The sequence below is a fragment of the Stylophora pistillata genome, chromosome 11 (assembly GCF_964205215.1).
Source record: "Stylophora pistillata chromosome 11, jaStyPist1.2, whole genome shotgun sequence".
NCBI lineage: Eukaryota > Metazoa > Cnidaria > Anthozoa > Scleractinia > Pocilloporidae > Stylophora > Stylophora pistillata.
In genome coordinates, this window is record NC_142529.1 from 17,524,368 (window position 1) to 17,542,004 (window position 17,637).

The window sequence follows — 17,637 nt, forward strand, 5'->3', positions numbered from 1 at the left end:
TACCCTCGTCTGTAGCTCAAGAAAATGATGTGACAGCTGAGACAATTGCTCCCGTCCCTAATGACGTTGTTGCTGAGTCTGAAGAGTGCGATTATAACCTTGAGGCCAGCGAGGACCGTTTTCCAACCTGCACATCGGTTGACCAAGTACCATCAGACAATGTCTCCCGTAAACGCGCTGCTCCCCAGACTTCTCCGGTTTTAAAAGGAACTGTAAAGAAGCCTGCTACAACGGATACAACCCAGTCGATTTCCGTACCAGTCGCTAATAAGATAACCGTGCCACCCTCCGTATTGATAATGTTAGGTCTGGTCAAAGTACCAGTACTTTAGTTAATTCCAGTGAATTATTTATTGATAATGTTAAGTCTGGTCAAAGTACCAGTTCTTTAGTTAAGTCTGGTCAAAGTACCGGTGAAATAGTTAAGTCTGGTCAAAGTACCAGTAAATTAGTTAAGTTTGGTCAAAGTACCAGTAAAATAGTTAAGTCTGGTCAAAGTACCACTAATACTAGTGTTGGCCAAAGTGTCACTAATGTCGATGATGATATCACCGAATTCTCCTCTCAGGACTCTACCCCTGTTCAGGGCTCAGAGCCTCCTGATATTTCTGAATTCTCCTCTCCTCTCACGAGGAGCATGTCATCGGACGGTTTTGAAGTTGTCTCAAGGAAACGCTCTAAGAAACGTGTCATGGTTCCTTCTCATACTCAGTTGGCGAGTACGGTCTCTAAGCGTACGAGGGCTGTCCCCAATCTTCCCAGTAGGAAGGGGAAACCCCAGCCCCAGCCCTGGCTTTCATGAGGGTCATCCATCTCTTCCTCATGGCTTTGTCTCTCCTTACTTTGAATGTCAATGGCATCAGGGACCGGTCGAAGCGTGATGGTCTCGTGCAATGGTTGCGCTCTCTCCCGGTGAAGGTGGATGTTATCTGCCTTCAGGAGACTCATTGTGTTTCCTTAACTGAATGTTCATCGTGGTTTTCCTCGTCTGGTTTCTTGTCTGTGCTAGCCCCGGGTTCTATTCACTCTTGTGGGTGTGTTGTTCTCTATCGTCCCTCTATCTCCCTTCTAAAGTCTTGGTCTGCTGATGGTCGTTTCTTACAATGTGAATTCTCGTTTCATGATAAAATTTTCCGAGTTGTCTGTGTCTATGCTCCTAATTGCAACCCTGCACGAGACCTGTTTTTCGATGGCCTTCATTCAAGGATCGACCCTTCCATCCCTACGGTCCTTGCTGGAGATTTCAATGCTGTATTTGATAGGGCTCGAGATAGGCGTGGCCCAGACCCCGCCTCCTTGTCTGGAGATAGTTCTCCCACACTAAACCATCTTTTTGAGGCGTCCTGCGTCATTGACATCTGGCGTTATCTCCACCCCACTACTCCTGGGTTCACCTGGACCAGGTGGAATGGCAGTTTAGCGTCGCGTATTGACCTTTTTGGGGTCCCTTTTGCGTGGGTCCCATCAGTGTCGTCTTGTTCCGTGTATGTGTGTCCGTTCTCGGACCATCGCGGTTTGTGTTTATCTCTGTCTGTTCCCGATGCCGTTCCACCTGGCCCAGGCTACTGGAAGCTGAATACTTCCATCCTCGACGATCCGGACTATCGGCAACTAGTCCGTGATGAATGGTCTGCTTGGCGCCTTGCCATCCCCCGCTTTCCTTCTCTAGCTAAGTGGTGGGATCGTGGGAAAAGTAAAATCAAGGGGCTTACTATCCGCTTTTGTGCAAATAAAGCCCGCACAACATCTTCATCCAGAGATGCCCTGGTACGTCTTGTCCAGCATCTTCAGGCCAAAGTTGATTCTGGAATTACTTCCTGCATTGACCCTTGGCGGTCTGCTTGTTCTGAGCTTGCCCGGCTTGATTCCCATGCTGCGAGGGGGGCTCAGGTGCGTGCGAGAGTCCGATGGGTTGAGGAGGGTGAGTCTTCCTCGCAGTATTTTCTTCGTCTCGAGAAAAAACGTTCCGCTGACCGTCATATCTCTGCGCTGAGAGAGCCTGATGGCTCTATCGTCTCGTCTTCTGCCGATCTCTGTGCGTCTCTTGGTTCCTTCTATTCTAGTCTTTATACAGCCTCACCTACTGACCCTCATGTTCAATCTTCTCTTCTTGAAAATTTGTCTTCTGTTCTCTCTCAAGATCAGGCCAACAGTTGTGAGGGCCCTCTTACATCATCAGAGGTCCTCGTCGCTCTCAAGGGCATGGCTCGTAACAAGGCACCTGGTTTAGGCGGCCTGCCTATGGAATTCTATCTCCGTTTCTGGGACGTGGTTGGCTCTGATCTTGTTTCTGTTCTTAATGAATGCTCTTCCTCTGGTTTTCTCTCCCTCTCTCAGCGCAGAGGTATCATCACTCTGTCTTTCAAGAAGGGGGACCGCCTTGACCCCAAAAATTGGCGGCCCATATCTCTTCTAAACGTGGATTATAAACTTGCTTCTCGTGCCATAGCTGGGCGTCTCCTCCGGGTAATACACCTCGTTGTCAGCCGAGATCAAACATGCGGAGTCCCTGGCCGTTTTATCGGAGAAAATGTTGCTCTGCTTAGAGACGTTGTCAGCTATACTGAGTCTTCTGGCACCCCTGTCGCCATCCTGTCCCTCGATCAAGAGAAGGCTTTTGACCGTGTGGATTGGGGCTTCATGCGGTCCACTCTTGTCACCATGGGCTTTGGCCCTTCCTTTGTCGCGTGGGTCGACTTGTTCTATACTCATGTTCAAAGCGCGGTCAATGTGAATGGGTTCCTGACTCCTTTCATTAGCCTTTCTCGTGGTGTCCGGCAGGGGTGCCCTCTTTCTCCCCTCCTATATGTTCTTGTGTCTGAGGTTCTTGCGTGTAGTATCCGTGCAGACCCCCGTATCAAGGGTCTGTCTCTCCCTGGGTGTCCCGTACTGTCTCCCATCTCGCAGTACGCGGACGATACATCTTTAATCCTTACCACTGATTCTGGCATTCTGGCTGCCCTTGAGACTTACAAGCTTTTTGAACTAGCTTCTGGATCTAAGATCAACCTTTCTAAGTCCAAGGGTCTCTGGTTGGGTGGTTGGCGGGGTCGTACGGACCCCCCGGTTCCTTTTGACTGGTCTCCTGCTAAGCTCAAGGTGCTGGGGGTGTTTGTCGGCCCCGGTAACCTTGATGAAGACAACTGGCGTCCTCGCATTAATGCGGTGGACCGTGTTCTCAAGTCTTGGCGTTCTCGTGTTCTCTCTTTTCATGGCAAGGCCCTAGTCATTAACGCTCTCGCCCTCTCCCGGGTTTGGTATGTGGCCTCTCTTATCCACATGCCGGCCTGGGTGGAGGCGAAGCTTTCCCGTCTTGTTTTCTCGTTTTTCTGTTGAGCTTGTCTCCCGTTCGGCCGTGGTTCAATCTCCCCTTTTTGGTGGTTTTTCTGTGGTTAATATTCAGTCCAAGGTGAGAGCCCTCCTTGGTCAATGGGTGAGGAGATTCGTCTCCTCCCCATCCAGTTGGGTCGCTCTCATGTCCTTTTGGTTTAACTCTTTGTTTGGTGTCTCTCCTCTTGTTGTGTTTTCTCGTCCTTTTAGTTTCGACTTCAGGGTCTTGCCGCCCTTCTATCAAGCTCTGGTTTTGGCTTGGCGTAAGCTCGACGGGGCCTTCGCCACGTCAAAAAACTCTTTAGTCTACGGCTCTTCATGCCCTCTTGTTTGTTCTCCCGTTCTTACTATGTCTACCAAGTCTTGCTACCTATATCTTCTCTCTGAGAACATGGTCCAGCCTTATTGTGTCCTTAAGTTTCTATTCATCTATCCCAACCTTGACTGGCCTGCCACGTGGCGTGCCCTATCCTTCTTTTATCTTGACCGTCGTGTCATCGACCTAAATTGGAAGATTGCGCACGGCGTCCTGTACACCGCCCGGCGTCTCTCCTCTTTTGGTTTATCTGTTCCTCTCTCGTGTTTTTGTGGACCCACGGTCGAGTCACTCAAGCATTTGTTCTTCTACTGTCCACTTGCTCAGAGTGTTCTCGCCTGGGTCCAGTCCTTGCTGTTTTCCTTCTCTCCTATGTGTCCTGCCATCTCTTTACGTCATGTCCTCTTTGGTTTCAACTCTAGTGAACTGGTTTCTGTCCCGCGTGTCTTTGTCTATCTGCTCAATGTTTCTAAGTTTTGTATTTGGCGGAGTAGGAACGATTTCCGTTTCCGTAACGTTCGTCCTGGCGCTGTGGCGGTGATTGCTTCTATCAAGGCCCGCCTGAAGTTTTATTTACCAATTTCTTTCAGGCGGTGCAAGTCTGACAGGCGTCGTCGCGTCTTCCATCGTCAGTGGGGCGCCCGTGGCATCATAGCTTCAGTGGTAAACGACTCCCTTGTCTTTTCCATTTAGTCCTGCTCCCCGTAGTTATTTAGTTTCCTTTTTTGCTCGAATGAGTGTGTCTCGGTTAGGCTCGTGCTGGGTCTCCTTTATTGGTGTACTGCACAGTAGCCTCGTTCTTCTTTTGCTTGAGTGACGTGTGATCTTTTGCTTGAGTGAGCGTGTCTTTGTGCTGCTTGTGCTGGGTCTCCTTCATTGGTGTACTGCACAGTAGCCTAATTGTTAGTATCTGTTTCGTAACCCATGTGCTGGGTCTCCTTCGTTGGTGCACTGCACTGGGCTAGTATCGTTCGTTCTGTCTACTTTGTAAGTGTGTCTGTCCGCTGCTTGTGCTGGGTCTCCTTTGTTGGTGCACTGCACAGTAGCCTTTCGTGAGTATTTGTTTTGTTGTCCATGTGCTGGTCTCCTTTGTTGGTGTACTGCACTGGTCTGTTTGTCCTTGTTCGTTTTAGTTCTGTGTACCCAATTTTTGTTTCTGTGAGGTGGGGTTCGATTCCCCAGCGAGTTTGGCGTCTGGTGACCCTCGTTTCTGGTGGACCCTCGTTTCTGGTGGACCCTAACCCTAAGGCATTGCACGCAAGCCATGGGTGGGATTAGTCCTGTTGGTCGGCGGGCATTGCACACGCCCTTCATCGGGGGCCCGGCCGTCCACCTTAAACATAAAAAAACTGCACTGATGAGGCCCAGAAGGCCGAAACAGTACTGTCTGCAGTTAGTTATATATATATATATATATATACGTAGAAAGTTTAAAAAATTGCGAGGATAGACAACTTCTGACGTAAAAACTATAAAAAATTTTAATAAAAAACGTTTCCGTCAGAGACCTTCTTCATTTATTTACCTTCTATATATAAATATATATATATATATCTAACTTATCAAGAGTTTTCCGGCTTTCCGTGCCACCTAAGTGTAAGGAAAGACCGCAGATTGTCATATGTTGCTTAGAATGGTTAGGTAAATTAAAATGTCTAGCGACTGGTTTCGATGTGTCCTTGTCATTCCTCTCCACGTCGCGAAGGTGTTCTCGGAAAGCTCTTGAACAAAAGCTCATCTTTCAAACCGGCAGTCTAAATCCCACAGGTATCAACGAACGCTTGTCATGCCACTAATTTATTCGTTGCCATGTTCCCACCAGTCACGTAGCTCCTTTTTCCGTCTTTAAAAGCACACACAACCCACAATTCCTCTATTCGCTCCGACAAAGGGCTCACGCTGGAAACGTCAGCTTTTATATTCGTAACGGTGGCCAATTTACCATTTCAACTTTGTTGATATATTCGAATTATTTCGTTACCCCCACCGACGCAGCCCCAGACAGTTTCTTTAGAAACTATCAGCCTTTATTCATTTGAATTTCTACTAGTCTGTAGCTGGTAGGCTACCGTTAGTGCTGGGCCCTGGTATTGAGCACTGTTATACAGAAAATTGAAGCTTAGATGATACCATAAATGTGGAATCATTTGTGGTGGCTTTATAGCTTCACCTCTATTCTAGAATCAGCACTGCACTCATGAAGCCCAGAAGGCCGAAAAAATACTAAATCAGGCGTGCGATTTTGAGCTCCGAGGGTACGTAAGCCGTTTTCACTCAAATTACTTGCTTCCATTTCGCCCTTTTGGGCGCTTTTTTCTTCCATTTTATTTAATCCTTGATCGTGAAATGTATCCTGAAATTATGGAAATGAATGCAGAAACGTCAAACGACATTTTTTCTGCCGCTATACCGATACATATATTCCTGACAACGAGCCTTCGCAAGATTCAAGTATAGTTAATGATGACCTATACGCCCTACGGGCTGCAAGAACGTCTGGAACTACCCAGTACAACAACAACCAGGCTGCGACAAAAACTTTGTTAGTTCCTTCTACATCCTTAATCAGTATACTATTTACCCATATCCCGATATGAAAATGTTATAAGCAACCTATTGACTTCCCAGCCTTTATTTCTTGCCCGGTTTTCCACGATGTTTGGATGACCAGGTAGTTTACAATATCGGAATATGTAATACTTGGATAATCGGCTACATCCTCGCTGCAATTCGCTTTTATTTTAACGGGTAGGGGTCGACACCACAAATACGTACCTTTTCACGAGATCTGGCGTTTGTAGGACCGGTAAGAGTTGAGTAATACTTGGAAAATGAGATAGAATCGCAAGAATTCATTGGCGCGGACGCCATTTTGTCGCTTTGTTCATCCACCAGAAGATTTAGTGGCGTGACGTCAGGGCTTTTTTGTCACGTGGTTGGAAACGAAGAAGAAAGCCGGATTTGTTGATGTAGACATGACGTAGATAAAGCATGTTGAATACCGAACTTCAATTCACAATTTAAAAAGAAACGCTTTTAATATTCCTCCAGCCCTACAAGTGTCCGTGAAATAAATGCAACCCTTACTGTAGAAAAAAGTTTTCGCTAGAAAGCAAACGCATAGCTTGGTATGCTTTACAATATTCTTTCAATTTGTGCTTCCCCCAGTCGGGTGGCTGGCTTTCGAATTTCAAGCACTTCGTTCGGAAAATCGGCTGAAAATTTTAAATCACAGATAGGTTCCTAACTTTGAGCTTCCATGTTGCTAGTGACATCCTGATTCGAAAGCGTTTTTTCCTAACTACAGCATAACACCTGTAATGATTCGGATTATTAGATTGCTACAAATGTTTCGAAATCCTACTGAATTAATTAGTTTCGTTTTGTTTTCAACCATTACAAAGATAAATGAGACTGAAGGCAATCCTGTCAGCACTTGTTAGCAGTTCAGCATGGAAACGAGGCTGCGATATTTATTGACCTTTTAGCTCGCAAAAGATAAGTGAATGCGATTAAAGATCGATGGAGACCTCACAAACACGTACTTAGATGTGATGCATACATCAAAGTGATGCTGAAGAATGTAACGTCACAGCTGACGTCATCATTTTTGTCCTATGCTCTTAAAAACTGACTAAGTAGGTCAATATCGCCCGCTCGTTTGTCTTGCAATAATTATGTTTCCGCAGTTAGTTGGTCAAAGTTACATCGGAAATTCCGATTTCTCTTAAAACAGTATCTCACGGTTGTTGAAGCTGACTTGAAAGACGAGGCAAGCAAATGGAAAAAGTGGTATATCATCAGTCAAATAATAATAAGACGCAAATCATTAAAAAAGGTTTCAATCAAAAATAAAACGTGTCATATTTTGACCTGGTCTGAAATCGTCATCTGTTGGACTGCCGAATCATTTTTCCTTGTCTCATTCGTCAGACTGGAGCTGACGAATGAGACAACCAAATTCAACCAAAATAGGGGACGAAAAGCGCGTTTAGAGTGCTGCTCAAGACATCATCCATTGCACTACACATCAAACGGCCACATCAACCTTCGAAGCATATAGGCCTTTGCAACAGCAAAGAAGTGCACATCATCTTCGACAAGTACCTGGATTCATGGATAAAGCCGGGAAGAACGTGCACGCCGAGGTTCCTTGAGTGTTTCGTTCAAGGTCAAAATCCACGGGGCCATCTACTTCCGAGCCAAAACGGTGATAAAAAGACAGAAGATATTGACTAAAAGCGTCGTCAAAATAAACTTGTGTTGGAAAGCGTCTCTGCGCCAAAGAATAGGTTCCCATTCTGTTCAATGGCAATCTAGTAAAAAAAAAAAAAAAAAAAAAACAGAACGAAATATCCGAAATCAGTGTTAATTGAGCTTCGGAAAATGAACCTTTTTATAGCGATAGGACGAATAGTTTTTCTGCTATTTCAGTTTAAATGAAAACGCTAATTTTCCTTCTTTGATACCTTTTGATAGCGAAGTCTAAAAACCAACAAAGCCTGGATCGTTCCGTGCGGCCATTTTATTGTTCCGTTCGTTTGCCCTGTTTTACAGAATAATAACGTGGCATATGCTGTGCGTTGTCTAGACCTTATTTGGTAAAATGACATAGCAGCTTTTCTCTTCTTCCCCTTCAACTTTCCCATCCGATTCCCCTTCACCCTAACCCTGTGCTCCTCCCATCATCTATTTTCCCTACGATGGTTTCCATGGTAAAGGGTCTGGAGAATATTTGGTAACCAGCCAACCGTATCAAATTATTATCTCACATCGAACAGACGCCATCGAAAATTGTGAAGAAGACAATGGCTTCAAAGGATCTTTTATGCTTTCTTTTCGTCTGTTTCTTTGCCTTTGGAAGTACTACTTACTGTACCGACGGCAGCGAGTGTTCCTACAGCGAGTCCTGTTGTACAGATAACGTCTGTAGAGAAAGATGTTACGTCTGTTCGTACGACTTCCATTGTGGATCGAACGAGCAGTGTTGTAAAAGCATGTGCATCAATAGTTCGTCTTCTTGTTCCTGTTCGTTCAACCATCAATGTGACCTTGGCGAGAAATGCTGTAACAGCAAGTGCATCACTCCTGGGTCTTCTTGTTCTTGTTCATCCGATTACCAATGTGACGGTGGAGAGGATTGTTCGTGGCCATGGCCCTGTGGTTGGAGCATCAATGCTCGTGCAAGCGCTGCTGCAGGCATAGTTGCAGGCATATTTATCTTCTTCACCATCATCATTCTCATTGTAAAACGCCTCTGCTCTGCTCGCTGCCCATGTGATCTCGCTATCGTACATCCAGTGCTGTTATCGTAACCGGCCAACAGGCGCAATTTCAATTCGTCTTAACTCAGGCACACATGATGACCATGCAGCACGCACATCCTCTTCCGCCGATGAACTACAACCAGCTTCCTTCAGGTTACAATCCGCCTCCTCCAGCTTTCAGTCAGGTTCCTCAGTCAAATTTCCTCCACCGCAAGGACAAGCTTAAGTGGCGCCGATGCCGACTGCACTTAGCACTAAACAACCCAACAAGTTCTAACTAAAGTAAACTGCGATGTAACTCCTTCAAATAGAATACTGTTTCGATTAAATTAGCTTCGGTTTTACTTCCATTTACAAAGGTGTAGACGAGTAATTTAAGATTCTTCACTGATCTGCACGGTCTATTTTTACAAATTCCATGTTCCATTTTGCTTTCGTCGATCAAAGAAAAACAAAAACCTAGACATAGGTTTCTTGTAGAATGGACTTTTGTCCGAGATAGATGAGTTCGGCCAATGACAACAATAATTTTATTCCAGAATGAATATTGTATTCTTAGAAATGAAGTTTTACTTAAGTGTCATATTAAACCGATGTGGCTGTATTTGACCCAGTCTACGCCTCTAATCAGTAGTTTTCAATCTATTTCCGCTTGTCAGTTTTTCAAGAATGCGAATGTCGATCGTCTCGTAGCAGTGAAATGGATAAACTCCGTGACATATTCAAAAAAATTATAAATTTTCATCATTAGCTCGGTTGCTGTTACTATATTTCTGCTGCTATCTCATTTGTCGACGCGAGTAATCTTCTGCTTAAGGGAAATTTGTTACTTTATCAAATTCTACTTTATGCTGATTGAATCTTAAGTAGATTCATCGTCAGTATATGCTATATTGATGTCGAGCAGGGCATGTACTAAAACTCAGACGACAGACAGTAGACGATGGGCGATAAACTGTAAATGATAGAAGATAGATGATAGCCGATGGGATTTGTGACGCCGGAAATCAAAATTTTCACGCAATCTCCCAAATGTCACAGAAATCACTTTTTCCTTACTACAGTCGCCATTACCCATAGATGACCACTGAAGGTTGATTTCAACAAAATAGGGTGCCTTCCAGAAAAAAAAAAAAAGACCCTACGCAAGCTTCCTGGTTCCTAGGAAAATCTTTTTGATGCTGGACAATAGAAAATATTTCAATTGTTGTCACGCTCCGGTCATGAGATAATTATTGCGAATTTCGTAGAAGCCTCACATAATTTGGTGCGCTAGGATCTGATGAACAGTCTAGATAATTTTCATGAAAATCCATCAAAATTACATACCCTATCAATTCATTAACGGAGAGGTAACTCCCGTAAAAACAAGCCTTAAGCCTTCGGCGTTTAAAGGAATTCAAAGTTTTCGCACCTTAGGCGTGTGTCGAAGCATCAAACCTCCTGGCGAGTCTCGTGACAAAGAACTCCTTTTCAATTCGCGGGAAAGGTCTTTTCGCGAAACGAGGAAATCTAATTTAAGATGGATTTAAAAAATCCAAAAATTTATCGGGAAAAGGAGGGAAAAGTGAGCATTTATTTTATCTTAGATTAAAAATTTGAATAGGGCTTTGTGAGTGTCCGGATTCCCTAGTGACATAGATACGCACAATACGAGCAAATATGAGCAAAATGTCCGCTCGATTCATTTATCAACCCCCGAATAAGGGATTTATTGTTCCGCTTTCAATCCACGTTTCAGTATTTTGGTTTTAATTTGTGAAATACACCCATGCCCTATCTGTGCATACTATCAACCGCACAAGGTTTACGCCAAAGACAAAAACTAGAAAATCGCGAACGATCTTTGTGACCCGGCTCAAAAAAACCTGAACTTAGCTTTCATTAAAGTCCAGCCTAAAGAAAAAACAAAAACAAAAACAAAAGCAAAAAAGAAAGTCTAGATGGTTTAGTTGGTTACTCTGTATTTTTTCCCTGTTCTACAAGATAATAGAGCGACATATTTTATAAGTCCTCGTGACCTTATTCAGTAAAATGTCACACCGAAAAAAAAAAAAAAATTAAAACCAACCAGCTGCATCTAATTATTATGTTACATCCAACAGTTAGGATGGGCCGATACCCCATACCGTTTTTTCCGAATGGGTACGATAGCAAGAATAACACTGACGTTTTCCTTCCATATCGACATCAATACTGATTCTGTGACGTCAATGAGTTTAAGGATAAGTCACTTCATTTGTTTAACAAAATGTAGGTTTATTTTGCACTGATAATGTCACACAGCGTCTAGTACTCTATCTAAGCTTAAAAAAGATATTCCAACATTTTAAACCGGATTGAGGACATGCTTAAGTTGAAACTGTGGCCATCAATGAGTTCACTCTTGCGCACCACTTAGACTGGTCAGCGGTTGGTCCCTGGCGTGTGGGAAAGCGCAGGCAAGTCATGTGCAGTATTGAAAGCTCCAGCACTTCTCGCTAGTATAGATAGTTTCTGATCTGATCATGATATCACTAGTATCGAATATTCGGTAATGGCATCGGTCCATCCTTATCCAAACGACGCCATTGAAATTGTGAAGAGGGAAATGGCTTCCAAGAAACTTTTATGATTTCTCTTCATCTGTTTCTTTGCCTCGGGAATTGCTAACTACTGTACCCACAGCAACAAGTGTTCCTCCTGTGAGACCTGCTGTGCAGATCGATAAAGTCTGCGGACAGCGATGTTATTTCTGCTGGCACGACAACCACTGCAGAAAAAACGAGCAACGCTTCAAAGACAAAGGCGAAATAGCTGGTATCCGTGTTTATGTTCGTGCGATTTCGATTGTGACAATGACATGCAGTGTTGTGATAAAAAAATGCATCAGTAGTTGGTCATCTTTTTCCTGTTCTTACGACTTCGAATGTGAAAATGACGAGCAATGCTGTGATAGCCATGCCAGTGCATCAGTAGTTCGTCTTTTTGCTCTGAGTGTTCGGAAGTTCATCAGTGAGACATCGGAAAGGATTGTTGCGGGGAGTGTGTTTGCCGTACTGTGGTTGGAACGACGGTGCTATTGCAGGCGCTATCATCGGCACAATTATCTTCTTTGCCATCATCATCTCCATCGTATCATGCCTCTGCTGTGCTTGCAGCCCGTTCTACCGCTATTGAACACCCGGTACTGTGCATGGTCATCACCGGCCAACAGCCGCAACAAGAAGTGGTCTCAACACACATGAAGACGCCGCAGCAAGTACATCCTCCTTCGCCGGTGAACCACAACCAGGCCCCTCCATCTGGTTACATTCAGCCTCCTCCTCCGCCTTCCCTAGCTATCCACCGCTACCAAACCAATATCCTCCACCGCCAGGACGAGTTGAAGCGGCGCCGATGCCGGCTGTAGTCAACGCTGAACAACCGAACGAGTTGTAATTAAAGTAACCTGTGAGGTTACAGCTCAGTGTTCCGATGAAGTAATTAAGTACCCTTCTGTTTTTCTCGCCATTTACATAGATGTAAACGTATTCAAGTCACTAAATGCTGTGTGAGGTTTTGTAGAATATTAAAATGAAGGATAGTTAAAATAAGTTGTCTAAATTCAAAATTTATAGTTTAATCTGAATGCTGTATATTTGCAAATCTGATATTTCATCGCGTTTTCATGGTTGAAAGAAAAATGAAAAGGATGTTTGCCGGAGATAGATGAGTTTAGTCATTAATTAGCGACAACATTCCTGCAAGAATATTAATTGTATTCTTAGAAAAGTATCTTTTTTAAGTTTCACATCATACCGAACTGGCTGTATATAACCCAGTCTTGGCTTCTATTGACATTTTTTTATCTATTTCCTTTGTGATGTTGAAGACTGCAAATGTCGATCGTGACTAAAAGCAGTTAAATCTATAATCTCGTAAATAGGATCGCACAGGCTAAAAATTGTACTATTACGGCTCGGTTGACGTTACTAATTCTCAGTTGATACCTCATATACAGACGTGAGTAATTTTTTTCCGCTTCCGGGAGATTTTTGTTACAATTTTATATCCTACTTTAAGTTGTTCGGATCTTAAAGGTGAACTGAAGCCTAAAATTGGGGATTCTCTTGCATTCATTTCTAGTTAGCTTTAAAGGAGTAAGATAAAGTCCCGGTATTTACATTCGTTCACTGTTTGTTATTCACGAGAAAATCAGATTTGAAGTTCCCTTTTTCCCACTTTTGCGGCCGTACGACCATGGGCTGTAAACGACTAGTAGTGGTCGAATGTGACGTCAGTGGTGGGGAAATGAAACACTTCTCTCACGCGCAAAAGGCCGCACGTCTGCGCAAACTTTAAATTTATCTTTCTCTAGCAAGTAGGAGTGGTTTGAAGCCCTAACTACCAATCAGAGCTGAATTATTTTCTAGGCGAAGAACCGGTTGACTTGGAGAAAGACATCGAAGAATCAGAAATTGCAATCGATTATAACGAAATTCAGAGACACTGAATGATCGATGTCTTTGCAACGGACATTACGATGCTGTGGTCGACGAATGTTTTTGTTGTCAATAGTTTTAACGCATACAGAAGCGAGAAAATGGCAAAAAAATGCACTTCTATTCCTTTCACACGCAGATCCATGCCATATCGAAACAGGCAAAATACTGAAATTCCTCTCAACACAGTGAAAGGCTGTGGCGAATCGTAATTTGAGTCCCCTAAGAAATAATACTTTGGTTAATCGAGTATAATTTGCATAATAGAACCTCTGTCTTCGCTTTTTGACTGCGGCGGTACTCAGATGATAGCAGAGAATTTTTGGCAGGTCTTTACGAGAATATCTTTGGGAGAGCTTCCTCCTTTAGTTTGTACTTCGTAGGTGTTCCAAGTATTTCGGACTTGAGGCCCCTTTCGTAAAAATGCGGTTGATAAAAAACGTGTGAGCCTTTCGCGACGGTGAAATTTTTGCCAATCAATCAACAACTTTATCTAAGTGTGTAATCTTCTAACTTGCCCTCGGGCCTACTAATCGGGGACACTATTTAAACTACTTATTAATGATAAATATATATTAATAATACTATAAGATAATAAGATTTAACTATTCAAAACTTCTTCAAATATATACAATAGTCAATATACTTAAAAATACACATATGTAATAAAAACTATGTATACAATTTTATAATACATCAACTCTACTAGTTCTAATATTTTCTGTTTATGAATTATGAGTTACACAGGTGGCACCTTTTGCATGCGTTTTCACTAACCAATTCGCTCAGATCTTTTTTCCTTTTATTTGCTTTAAACCTTCTTAAGGAGGTCTCGTTTCTGTCCTTCATGCTCAATTTCGATCATAAAAATGGTCCAAAAAATCTGAGGGAATGCTTTCCGTATTTGACAGTTTTTACCCTTTGAACATGAAAGGCCGAGTTTCTCAGGTTTTAGTTCGAAGGCGATGGCGAGAAGAGTTCTAGTATATTGTAAGGCAGTAATCTATTCCTGATTTTGAACATAAAGATAGCGATATCTTGTAATGTCATGCTATATAAACTAGTCATTCCAGCGTGTGTAAGAAGGTCACTATAAGGAGAGACTCGATCTTTGAAGACTGTACGTAGACCTCTTTCATTAATTCTCTCTAGTTTGTTTCTGTCAATTGCACGATAAACGTGCAGCACGAAGCTACAGTATGTGAGATGGGGTAGAACTGCAGTTTTATATATTCGTAGTTTTGCGTTCATCGGGATAAGATTCTTTAACCTTTGTAGAACACCAATCATTTTACTCGTCTTTATGCAGACCTCTGATAGCTGTTGCGAGAAATTTAAGTCTTTATCTATAATTACGCATAGCATTTTGAATGCATCGGTAAAGTTGATTCTGCAATCATCAATCACTAACTCCATTTGTTGCGTGTCCCTTGCTATAGCCACTGCTTGGTATTTGTTATAATTGCCTTGCAAAAAATTTGTTTTATACCACCCTCGATGTCTCTTCCCCATCTTTCTTAGCCATTTTCTTTGGAAGAATTTGGTATTTGACAGCTTATTCCGTGTTTCGTGATGACTTTAATATAACAAATGGTACATTCAAATGTAGTGCAATACTCCATAAATAAATTACTGATGGCTAGAAACTAAACAAGTAGACATTAGACATTGCATACCTTTCGTGGTATTTCGAGGCAAGCAATGTGAATGTCAACACGGGTGATGCTACTTGAAAGTCTAAAAATGCCAGCTCTCTTTCAAAACGAAATAAATGATATTCCCGAAGAATTCCATACTGAGTTTGCTAGGAAGTAAATAAACATACCATATGCAGAAACACATCCCTGTACAAACACAAACGACACAGCTCATTGTGTGATTTAATGAGTAACTAAACTGGGCTCGGTATTGCGTACAACCGCCATTGATCTCTCGCTCGCAGACTAGTAAGCTGACATGAGGTTTGCAAATATCTTCAATGTATGAAAGTACTGAATATCTAGAGCATGATAACTGGGAAAAACATGTATAGAACGTGGATGACCATGTAAAACCGTTAATGCGGAGTTACAGAACGACTAAATAACTTCACAGAGATATTCACCGATTACTTTATGACATCCCCTCCGTATTCAAACCCAGTCTGAGGCCAATCATTCTCTGTAAGAACATGTTTTATTATTCAATTTTTTAATTCAATCCCCATAAGAAGTCACATAACTTGGACAATCTTACTGCACGCGAGTTTTGAAGGAAGAGTGTCCCAGGGTTCTGATCTTTCTTCCCCACCCGTGACGCAATATTAGCCGCTGACATGGTTTTTCTGAGCAGCGGTGCTACTGGGTCAAAACACGGTATAAAACTTTTTTTTCAAGGTGAATTTGAGCCCAAAGTCTTGAATCACTTTATTGACGGCAGACATCATTTGATTTCACCGATTTATTTGAGTCAATCTTATTACAGGACTCCTTCCGACATCAGATTAAATTGCTCTCATTTGATTGTGTACGCGCCTGTACAAGAGCGTCATCGCAGAATTATCGCCGATGACAACAGCTTTGATGTAGATTTGTTCTCAAGACTTAAACCGTTCGATTTTCTTTTCATCGACAACGTGAAAAAAACGTGTTGTAAAAATTTTAATGAAGAAATAGATGGGACCGACCCTTCGTGCTCTCTTTCGAGTGAAGATTAAAAAATTTTTTTATAATATGTGGATATTATAAAATGAAGAGTTATTGCGTTAAACAGAGAAAAAAGACTGAGTCTGTGCCTGGAAGTGAGAGGCGTGAGATTGCGAAAAACGGTCGACCAATGATCAAATCAACATGTACAGAGTGTGGAATCACAAAAGTGTCTTTTGCTGCAGGAAAGGGAGGAAAAAAAAACAACCGCGGGTCATTGAACGGGGGTTCGTTATTTGATGTAGGAAAGAGCTATTCTTTGGGCGAGATGGCGTTGAAAGGATTGGCAAACATGGCACAGCAAGGCGTTGCGAGAGCTGTCAAATCGGATTTTGCAAAGAACAAATTCAAAAAGACAGCCGATAAATATGTTAACCAGGTCATTGACAGTTTTAGCAATGATTTGAGTAAAAAGATAAGTGGAGGAAATGTTTACGATGTTAATCAAGCCGATGTCAATCGAGTCTTGCCGATGTCAATGTATTCCCCCGACGGCGTCAATGATCCAACAAACCCTCTTTATGCAAATCCGCTTTATGAAGGTGGATCATTTGATATTCACAAAGCCATTGGAAAACTACCGAAACCGAAATCCGGTTGGACTCTTCCAGGCCACAAATACACGGGACCGTACAATAATCTTGAGCAACAGGTTCGATACGATCCGAATACAGGAAAGATTCTCGAGACTTTTGATAAGCCGACGGGCCCGACCGATGCTGTCGCCATGCAACACGATGTTGATTACAGTGTTTGTGCAAACAAAAAGAATCCAAAACAATGCAAAAATGCAGCCGACCGCAAGATGGTCAAAGCTCTCGATGAGATTCCATTTTCTGAAAGGCAGTGGGGCCATTGGGCCGCAAGAAACATTATCAACACAAAGCAAAAGTTGGGTTTGGGAATAAAAAAAAAAAAAGACCAATTAGAGATGCAGGGGAGCGCTTCGAAGGGGTGGCAAGAAGAATTGGCAGACGAGTTGCACAAACCGGTGAGACGAAATTTTAGAAAACGGCGCGTTATTGTCAACGGAATCGATGAGATTTGGTGCTCCGATTTGGTAGAGATGCAAAAGTTTGCAAAGTGGAATAAGGGCTATCGTTATCTGTTGATGGTTTTGGATGTTTTCAGCAAATACGGTTGGATCGTTCCGTTGAAAAATAAAAAGGGTGAGAGTGTGGCGGATGGGTTCGAGAAAATATTTACCGAGGGTCGGATACCGAAGAGGCTCTGGGTTGATAAAGGATCGGAGTATTACAACAGCCATGTCAAAGATTTGATGAAATCCAAAGGTGTTGTGATGTATTCGATAGAGAATGAGGAAAAATCGTCTGTCTGTGAGAGGTGGAATCGGACGATCAAAACGGATATGTGGAAGTAATTTACCATTCAAAACAATACACAATATCTCGATATTCTGCCAAAGATTGTCGAAAAGTACAACAATCGAAAACATAGATCGATCGGTATGACGCCGACAGAGGCTTCAAAGAAAAAGAATGAGAACGCTGTCTTTCTAAATCTCTATTCCAAAGAGCTTGTCCTCTGGATCTCTCCTACAAGGGGTAAAACCCTCG

At 42.8% G+C, this 17,637-nt stretch overlaps 2 pseudogenes; both read left to right on the plus strand.

The window, feature by feature from the left end:
• Positions 1-17,637, plus strand: part of LOC148720371 (uncharacterized) — a 32,468-nt pseudogene that overhangs the window by 8,427 nt on the left and 6,404 nt on the right.
• LOC148720373 (uncharacterized) lies at positions 8,380-12,333 on the plus strand (annotated as a pseudogene).